Source organism: Montipora capricornis, chromosome 14 (assembly GCF_036669925.1).
Source record: "Montipora capricornis isolate CH-2021 chromosome 14, ASM3666992v2, whole genome shotgun sequence".
In the NCBI taxonomy this organism is placed as follows: Eukaryota; Metazoa; Cnidaria; class Anthozoa; order Scleractinia; family Acroporidae; genus Montipora; species Montipora capricornis.
Window position 1 is genome coordinate 17,803,328 of NC_090896.1, and position 9,860 is coordinate 17,813,187.

General features: G+C 38.7%; 2 long non-coding RNA genes across 3 annotated transcripts in view; both read left to right on the top strand.

Annotated features, from left to right (window-relative positions):
• Window positions 1–1,082: 1,082 nt before the first annotated feature.
• LOC138032505 (uncharacterized) lies at window positions 1,083–6,644 on the top strand. 2 transcript variants are annotated; one of them, XR_011128385.1, is made up of 4 exons: window positions 1,083–1,381; window positions 1,903–1,965; window positions 2,773–3,200; window positions 6,462–6,644. It is a non-coding gene; the product is annotated as an uncharacterized lncRNA (long non-coding RNA). The 2 variants fall into 2 exon arrangements; XR_011128384.1 differs by lacking the exon at window positions 6,462–6,644 and having other exon boundaries at window positions 2,773–3,802.
• The window catches only part of LOC138032506 (uncharacterized), a 4,127-nt gene continuing 911 nt past the window's right edge, over window positions 6,645–9,860 (top strand). The window contains exons 1-2 of the long non-coding RNA XR_011128386.1: window positions 6,645–6,891; window positions 9,563–9,860. The exon at window positions 9,563–9,860 is cut by the window's right edge and continues 587 nt beyond it. This is a non-coding gene — a long non-coding RNA (uncharacterized lncRNA). The remainder of the gene's footprint in view (window positions 6,892–9,562) is intronic.

Consider the following 9,860-nt stretch of genomic DNA (forward strand, 5'->3'; position numbering starts at 1 on the left):
CAGGCTGTGACTGTTTTCGTTACCATGGCAAGTAAAAAAAAGAAACATTTTGGTGCCAAAAAATTGGAGCTAGTCACCAATTTGGTGACCTGTGTTCCATGGTCGTGTGCCAAGCCCTAGTGTTGTTATCAGTTCAGGGCTCGAAATAACTGGTAGGCAGGCACTTGTTACATTTCCCGGTTTAACATGTTTTTGCTGGGACATGGCCCGTTTTTGGCCGGTCAAATTTGAAAAATTTGAACAATCATAACTTTTGCAATAGTGACCCCAGGTTGCATGAATGATGATGATTACAGTAACATGAATAATGTCCCTCATTATGGTCAAATAGTTCCAAATTAAATATTCTAAAGTGCAAATGACCAAGAATTTGTCCGGTCACTACCCAATTCTGACAGGACATTGTCTGTTGACCAACCATTATTTTCAAGTCCTGTAAGTTATTATTTGTGGTCTTGAGCTTAAAGTGAGATGGCATGAAAAATTATTTAGGGATACATCTTAGTGACACTTAGCATTTTGCGATTGCAATGTCTCTCATCGAGACACATCTTAAAATTATTTGTTTCAATTAGCATGTCGAAACAGGTCGTATCAGTGATCCGTAAAATACTCTGACCTTGTGGTGGAATTCGATTTCAATCAGATGGGAACTCAAGGATAAAAACTTTCTCGAAATAGATAATATCTGCTTAGATGACATTTTAAATTAATGGCTTATGGCGACGAAAACAAATAAAAACTCTCATGGATATACACACCAACCATAAATCTAAAAAAATAACCATTCTAAATCTGTTTCTAGACCTAAATATTGCTATAGCAATAAGACAAACGAAAGTTTAGATCTAATCACTGAAATGGGAAACTAGACTTAATCTGTAAAATGAGAGTTTAACTAACCTAGGGGATTCGTGGTGGGTATATCCATGAGATCTTTCCCTCACCGCGACAGACTTGGCAACCGCGTTTGAATGATCCCAGATCCCCCCCACCCCCACCCCCCCTCCACCCGCAAGATTTGGTCAATCTGTTTCAATTTCATAACGAAAAATAGCTATTGTGGTTAACATTGTAAGGACATAGTCACTTCCTTGCATGATTAAAGATAGTGAAACATTGCTGCAGTTCTTTAAAATCCGGGTGACATCACAGGGGCATGGTCCCTTTGGTATGATTTTTGATCATTCTAATTTTATATTTGTGCTGTAGATGGGGTTTTCACGTCTCGGGATTGTGAAGAAGTTGCATGTGCAGAGGAAGACAGTACCTAAGGTACACTTTATCAAGCCCTGATTAAGATGCTGAGATAGTAAACGTGACCATCCAGTGTGGCAACTGTTTTTCACTGTGTAATGCTGCATGGGCTTATATACGCAAGGTGAGAGTTGTTTTAGACCAGCTTTTGCTGTGGAAATATGAATTAAGACCTTTGTGTTAGGCAAAATAAATTCTATTTAAAGATAAAAGAAATGTCATTTTTTTGTTATTGTTATTTTGTTTTGTTTAATTAATCATTTCAGCCAGAGATAATTCTTAATATTTACCATGTTTCATTCTGCAATTGGCTGTGGCTCTTCAATATTTTCACATTTTTTGGGTAACATTGTGGGGACCAATAGAGACCTCCTCAACTGTTTTAATTCTGTCGCCATGAAAGATATATAGCTGTACATTGCTTTTGTTACACAAAATCTGTGTAACATTATGGGGACATGGTCAGTCTGTTGCATCATGAAAGAAAGATATTTATAGCTGCTGTTACACGAATTTGGGTAGCATTGTGGGGACATGGTCACTTGCTTGCATGATGAAAGATAGTGAAACATTGCTGCTATTATTCAAAATCTGGGAGACATGACAGGGGCAATTGGTTCCTTGACTATTATTTGTGTGCTGTAGATGGGGCGGTCACGTCTCGCGATTGCGAAGAAGTTGCATGTGCAAAGGAAGACAGTTGCAAAGGTATACATGTGCACTGTAGGTCTAAAGCCCAGATTATAATTATGCTCAGATACATGTAGTAGACATGTACGTGACTTGTGGGAGAGCATTTTTCGTTGTGCAACGTTGCATGGGCTAATACTTAAACCTCTTCAACTGCATTTTATCACCATAAAAGACAGAAGAAGCACATGACTGCTTTTTCAAAAAATTGCAGGGAACATCCTAGGAAAATTGTCACTTGCTTATGCTATATGAACAGTTTGTTGAATTACAGCCTTTGTGCTTGACTGAATGCAAGTCTGCAAGCATGCAAACCTTCTTTCAGTGTCAGATCTTTACAATTAAAAGAAGTTACAACCCCCCTCCCCCCAATCTTTGCATTTCTTTCAACACTTTTTACATCTTTTGACTATAATTGTCAGCACTTGCAGGGGGCACATCCATGTTGCCCCTGCTCTCACTTGTTAGAAATAATATTGGACCAAATAATGCAGCTCATGTTGATTTTTGCTAATGCATTGTAAACGTAAATTTGCACTTGTATGTACATTGCGTTCATTAAGTGTTGTGCCTACATGTAAATTTATGGACCAGTGCTTGTCTTACTGCAAATTGGGCTTTTAACCCATTCATCCCTGAAGGGTCTCCCATTGACGAGTGAAATCGTCTGGCATTAGACAGAGTAAAATCTGTAGTTGTCTTAGTTGACAACTCAAACAATGAAACTTCGAGAGCCTGTAAATTTACCAACACAAATTAGCAGCATCTATAACTTGATGAAACAAAAATGAATGAGGTGTTTCTGTGTTATTGATATGTGATTAGGTAATACTCTCCATAACTGATCCCAACCAAGAGGTTTATTTGGTGGCCAGAATAGAGAAAGTCTTACAGGGCAGTATATCGGTTCCTGTGTTGAACCATACATCATGGCTCAAGTCCGGAGCCACCAAAAAAGCTTCACAAAAGGCACACAAACTAGCTGAGATCTGCTGCAAGAGCCTGGGACAATAATTATTATGGTACGCCATTCGGATGGATAGCCAGGTGAGTCTGAAGTACAATGTAATTGTAGCTCTGTAGTTAGGGCATCAATAATTATCAATAATTATTATGGTATGCCATTCGGATGGACAGCCAGGTGAGTCTGAAGTACAATGTAAGTGTAGCTCTGTAGTTAGGGCATCAATAATTATCAATAATTATTATGGTATGCCATTCGGATGGACAGCCAGGTGAGTCTGAAGTACAATGTAAGTGTAGCTCTGTAGTTAGGGCATCAAAGTACATGTATACCGTGCCAGAAGTTGTGGGTTGTGAACTCTTGCCAAATCAACACTTGGTGTCTCTGAATACACGTACAATATATCTGATGAGAAATTACTATGTTTTGTTATCACATTCAACTAAAAGTAGCCAGATTTTCTTGTCCTGAATACATGTAACTGATGAGAATTTACTACATTTTGTTATGATCGACAACTAAAAATAGCCAGATCTTCAACAACAACAACAGTTCTTTATTGGATCTAAAAAATTCTAACTTTTTGATTTAATTTGTTTTACCTACTAGTTGCTGTGAATCATTTTATCTTCAATTTTACTATCCTGAGTACAATGCATAAGTTTTCAAATGAGCTCAAGGTTAAAAAACACAAGGAAGGAATTAGGAATCAAGCTTTGTTTTTTTTTTCTCTGAGATAGGAAAATGATGAGAACTTATTTTGTTGAAGTACATATGTGTCCCTAAGAAACAGCCATGAAAACCACACTGAAAACTGCATGTACAGTAAATGAGCTGATCTGCTCCATTTTAGTTCGACATAATATGTTAATTGTAAAAAGGTTTCCTTTCCCAGGGGGGCATAGTACTATATCATGCACCTCCAAAATGGTCTATTAAAAACAGCCTTTACTCTTGCCAACAGCATTTATCTTTTGTAAGGGCTGCAGCCTCTAATCTCCAAAAGACAAGTATTATTTCTATGTATACGGTCATGTACATGTAGCATTACTATCAATCTCCCTGGTTGGACATGCCAATACCTTTTCACTGTGATTTATAACCTCTGCAAAACAATGACAAATAAATAATTAACAGTTTTAGTAAACTTGTGCCTATTTTTTTTTAATATGCAACAATTAAGGTAGTATAATTTATTCTTTTTTCTGAATATATAGACATGTATATAGCTGGGATGTAGTACGTACAACAGACCAAATTCTGAGAAGGCGATAGCACAGTCAACATCAAGAGGACTATATAGTGCAAATTTTTCGCAAAAACACAAATTCCTCACAACAAATAGATAATACAGGTTCTTTTAGTCCACTTTAATGTAAATTGTACACTTCTTTCTGTATCTGCTGTTTGACTGGTACTGATGTACAGTGTACGTAGCTTAAACAAAACTACATGTAACATTAGGAGTTTGTGATATCAAGCTAAATTTCTTTTTATAAAATAATTAGGATAGTACGTGCGATCTCATTTGTCATTTAGCTGTGTTTAGATGAGAGTATGGAAACACGGCTGTGACATATCACACAAGGTTTGATTGGTTATGTAGTCGGACAGGCGTTTTGATTGGCTGCATGGTAGGAAATACATGTACCCCCTATGAGCGTGTAGCAAGAAAATTGGTTTCAATCTAGAAGTAAAAAAAACAGCATTTTCCTTCATTTGTCAAATTATCTTTGAGAAATATTTTATAAAAGCGATTATAGAGGACTTTCTTCCGTTTTTCCAAAGCCTCACCTAAACACTCAGGGGAGTTTGACACGCAGTCGAGGGTTTGCATTACTGACCCGGGTGGGAATCGAACCCACGACCTCCGGATTAGATCACCGTTGCTCTATCGACTGAGCTACAGGGCCAGACAGGAGCAGGCCGTGGGAGTTTGAGGACAAATCGGCTCGGCTCTCTGTCCTTGGGTGTTGCATAAGAGGTTCCTGGTGCTGTGGATTAGCGAAGGTTCGTCATCCATCACAGGTACACAGTAGCGTTGGCCTCACATGAGTTTTTTTCCGTATACACATACACACGCTGCTTAGGACAGGCTGAGCTGATTTGTCCTCAAACTCCCACGGCCTGCTCCTGTCTGGCCTTGTAGCTCAGTCGATAGAGCAACGTGGTGATATAATCCGGAGGTCGTGGGTTCGATTCCCACCCGGGTCAGAGATTTTTCTCTGTCCTTGGGTGTTGCATAAGGAGTTCCTTATGCTGTGGATCAGCGAAGGTTCTTCATCCATCGCATGCACACAGTAGCGTTGGCCTCACTTGTGTTTCATGGCTTCTGATAGGATGCGGAAAAAAATTAAAGATTATGAGGAAATTTTTGGCCATATTGTGCGGAAACCTGCGTTGATTATGCGGAAATTACACCTGATAATGCGCAAAATTAAACAAATAATAAAACTAATAATAAGTCCAATCCAATGTATTTACATGCTAACTGTAAATCCGTAATCGAAAAAGCAACCACTACAACCGCATATGTGACTGAAATTTTGCCCTTTGTGATTAAAATACATGGAGGAGTCATCAATTTGCGACCAGCTTTCACCGTTGAAATCAAAGGGTTAGCAGTTGGGATTTTCCCGAAACTTTTGGTAAAATAAATAAAGCGATAAAAAATTATTTTGTTTCTCATCATGAATTTTGTTTCAATTTGGAGATAATGGAGCAAAATTGTAATACCTTTGGAGCGCGATCCATTCCCTCGATCATTGACTTAAAGTGCGTTTGATTCACCGTATTCCGGAATAAGAATACGTGAAGTGATGAATTCAAAACGGTATGTCTGGCGTTTTGAAGCAACAAGGATAATAAAGATATGTTTAAAATAGCATTTTAGCAGGTGTTCGACACTTTTAATGTGAATCTCCGTAAAAACGAAGGATTTCTAGCTTGTATTCAATGTAGTGCTATTCCGGAATACGGTCAATCGAACGCGCCCTTAGTTTCTTATCAGTTACGTCATTTGCTGAAGTGCAACTGTTTCTCATGGAAAGCATTGTAGGAACAAAAACTAGTGTCCAGGCTCATTGGCGAAAAAATGCGCGGAAACTGCTTACGATCTTTCTTACGAACTTTCATCTTGCGAACGAAATGGTGTGTTTTCTTCAATGTTCAGGAAAATAAGCGTTTCAAAACAGTCAATTTCTTCGGCTTTTATGTTTTTGAGGATGTTAAGGAGCTGCTTTATCACTAATATCAGATATTTCTTCTGTTTTTTGCGGAAAATATCGGAATTATGCGGAAGATGCGGATTTCAGTAAATTACGCGGATCCGCATCGCCGCATCCTGTCAGATGCCATGTGTGTTTTTTCCATTATACATAATTATATGCATTAAGAATTGTCTTGCATTCAAGTTGATAATAATTATACTACTGTTAACAGATAGACATTAGGTTGCTTGGTGCTATAAAGACATCCACAGTGTATTTCATGAATGTGACATACATGCAAATGTACTGTAGCTAACTCCATAACTCTGCATTTCCTTCAGGTTAGAGGTTTTGACAAAAGAAGTTAAGAAAGCAATGCTTTTACTAGTGGAGAAGAGGGAAGCAGTAGGAGTTAACCCAAGAAATCCCTACCTTTTTGCAACCTTGGCCAAGTGGAAGCTCTGTTAGGCACCTGCGTCCTTGGGACTCACATGCCTGCGTAGAGTGACCCATGCACAAGGCCATCACAAGCACTCACTTAAGAAAAAATATTGCTACTGTTTGTAAAGTGCTGCACCTTGAAGAGAAGGAATTAGATTGGTTGGCATGGCACATGGGTTACGACATAAGAATCCACCGTGAATATTATCGTCTGCAACTGAACAACTGAACTTGCAAAAGTCAGCAAAATTCTTGCTATAGTGGATGAAGGCAGCATTTCAAAGTGGATTGGGAAGCCATTGGATCAGATTGATGTTGATGTGAATGATGGTGAAAGTGCAATTAAGAAATGCGTCGTTAAGTGGGCATTGGGTGGCTGAGCCATCCTGGAGTTTCCACTTTTGGCAGCCAGCACCACGACGGAGACTGCACCTATTGCTGGCAAAACCTGGCAAACCAGCCATGAGCCCCCACACCCTCGAGAAGACAGGCACCCGTCACACTGATAAAAAGTGGAAAGTAGAGAGGGGGAGGGAGGGAGGGAGGAAAAACCGCTTACGTTTCCACACAAACTGCTCCTTCTTCCCGCCACACCAATGAATAAAACTGTACCATGTAAAGCACAAGGAATGCATCGCATGCACAAATATAACAAAACCACTGACAGCAATTGTCCGCAGTCGCTCCTTGTTGTCAACTCAGTTAAACTGCATTTAAAGGAAACCTCCACTGAAACAAGAATACAACTTCAAAATATTTAACATAATGTTTAAAGTCAATAGTGTTCAAATGTTTTGCAATGGAATCGTTTGTATCCGAAACAAATGAATTTTAAAAACGCTTGTTTTGGTTTTCAAATTTCCTGAGTGCCGCCATCTTGAATAGTTGTGACGTGTTATGATTGCTCTTTTGTATTTGCACAAAGAGCTTTTGTTTTGAAACAGTAGGGCAACCATGACACGACAAATTATTGAAGATGGCGGCGCCAGGAAAATTTGAAACCAAAACAAGGGTTTTTGAAATTTATTTATTTCGGATCATATCATATCATCATATCATATATCTTTATTTACCCTCGGATTTTTAGATTAGCTTGATGTAGCTAATATCTCCGAGCATTTACCCTCCCAACCATGATACACCACAGAAGACAGTCCATAACACGGGAACTACATGCCCTAGACTAAAAATTGAAGCGCAGCCAGGATTAGGCATATTAAAATACAATAAAAAACGTTCTCTGGCTAAAAATTTTGAAAAAGAATATAAGCTTTCGGCTGTCGATCTACAGCCTTCCACGGATAAAACGTTGAATGTAAATTAGTGAAATATATACAGAAAAGGCGAGATAAAAATGATAAAAAGAACAGAGTAAAGGTATGAAAAATGGTGGCTATTGTTTAAAAAGAATTTTATACTGATTAGGAATCGGCTTAAAGTTATTGTCAGCATGCTTGGTAGAAGAGGTGTGCCAGGCCTCTAGAGTTTTCCTAACACGAAAAGAGCCTTTGTCGATAACTCGAGAATGATTGAAATATATGCGATGACCGAAAGACCACGCATGTTTCGCAATGTTTGACCCATTAGCACATGTTTTTACATTCCTAACGTGTTCTTTCTTGCGGGTTTCAAAGAAAGAAAGAACACGTTAGGAATGTAAAAACATGTGCTAATGGGTCAAACATTGCGAAACATGCGTGGTCTTTCGGTCATCGCATAGATTTCAATCATTCTCGAGTTATCGACAAAGGCTCTTTTCGTGTTAGGAAAACTCTAGAGGCCTGGCACACCTCTTCTACCAAGCATGCTGACAATAACTTTAAGCCGATTCCTAATCAGTATAAAATTCTTTTTAAACAATAGCCACCATTTTTCATACCTTTACTCTGTTCTTTTTATCATTTTTATCTCGCCTTTTCTGTATATATTTCACTAATTTACATTCAACGTTTTATCCGTGGAAGGCTGTAGATCGACAGCCGAAAGCTTATATTCTTTTTCAAAATTTTTAGCCAGAGAACGTTTTTTATTGTATTTTAATATGCCCTAGACTCTTTACGACAAGTGTGCGGGTTCTTTTACGTCCCACAGGATTTTGAACATTGAAGGGTTGTGAGACGGGACCTCCGGCTTATCGTCCTTATCCGAGAAGACTAGAGAGTCTAACCATTTGCAGATATAATTACAAAGGCAGCACTTTCTGCTCAGTTATTTAAAGTCCCTGAGTGTTGGTCCGGCCGGAGTTGAACTCACAGCCTTCCGCGTAACAGCCCGGTGCTCAACCAACTGAGCCACCGGTGCACGGATACAAACGCTCCCATTGGAAAACTTTCGAACAGTTTTGATTGTGAGCATCATGTTAACTATTTTAAAGATATATTCCTGTTTTAATGGAGGTTCCCTTTAACCTCATTAAAATACTCAGGATCCCTTAATCAGTAATGACATGTGATGTGCAGATCTACATGTTGCAGCACTCAGCAAAGTCCCTTTTTGGCTTATTGCTGTTTCTGCTGTAGGTGGCCTTATACATGTACACCATAAGCCCTTCTAGACACATTGCTGCCAATGCAAGGCGGCCACTAACCTGTACAGCTGTTTTGCAGCTGTTATGCTGCTCTTGTGATGGAATCTGCAAACGCTCTCTTACTGTACAAGGATAAAGATGATAAACTATATGCTCTATCACACAGAACTCCTCAACCCAATGCAATAATTGTGATCCTCAACACATGGGGCCGGTTCAAACTCAACTCTACTAAACATGGTTTAATTCACTATATGTTTCTCAATAAATCTTGTCATTGCTGCTGCAACTTATAAATAAAAGAACTTTAAAGGGACAAATTTATCTGTAGTCTTTTTGCTTCCTATAATTATAAATTATTTGTCTCTGCAAGAGCAAGGAGATGAGATTCAAATTATTGACAATGTTGCCTGCTTTTATTTATGGTTAAACTGGTGGCCTTCAGGTTTTCTAACATCTGGTATCTTCTTGCAGTTGACTCTGGTACTGATGATGATGATGATGATGAAAGAGGAGGAGGATGATGAGGAGGAGAATGAGGATTGTGATGATAATGATGAAGACGGGGAGCTGTCAGAATCAGTAATGACTTCATTAGGTGGGCAATGCTAATTTTGTTTGCACCCTTCAAGTTGATATGTCTTTACATCAAAACTTTTCTAAATGGCAAAAATGATCTACTTTAGAACAGTGTCTGCATGGCTAAAGACAAAATGTGTGTAGCCCATTAATGGTTTTTAAAAGTAGCTGCACCAACATCATCTTTTTCAAA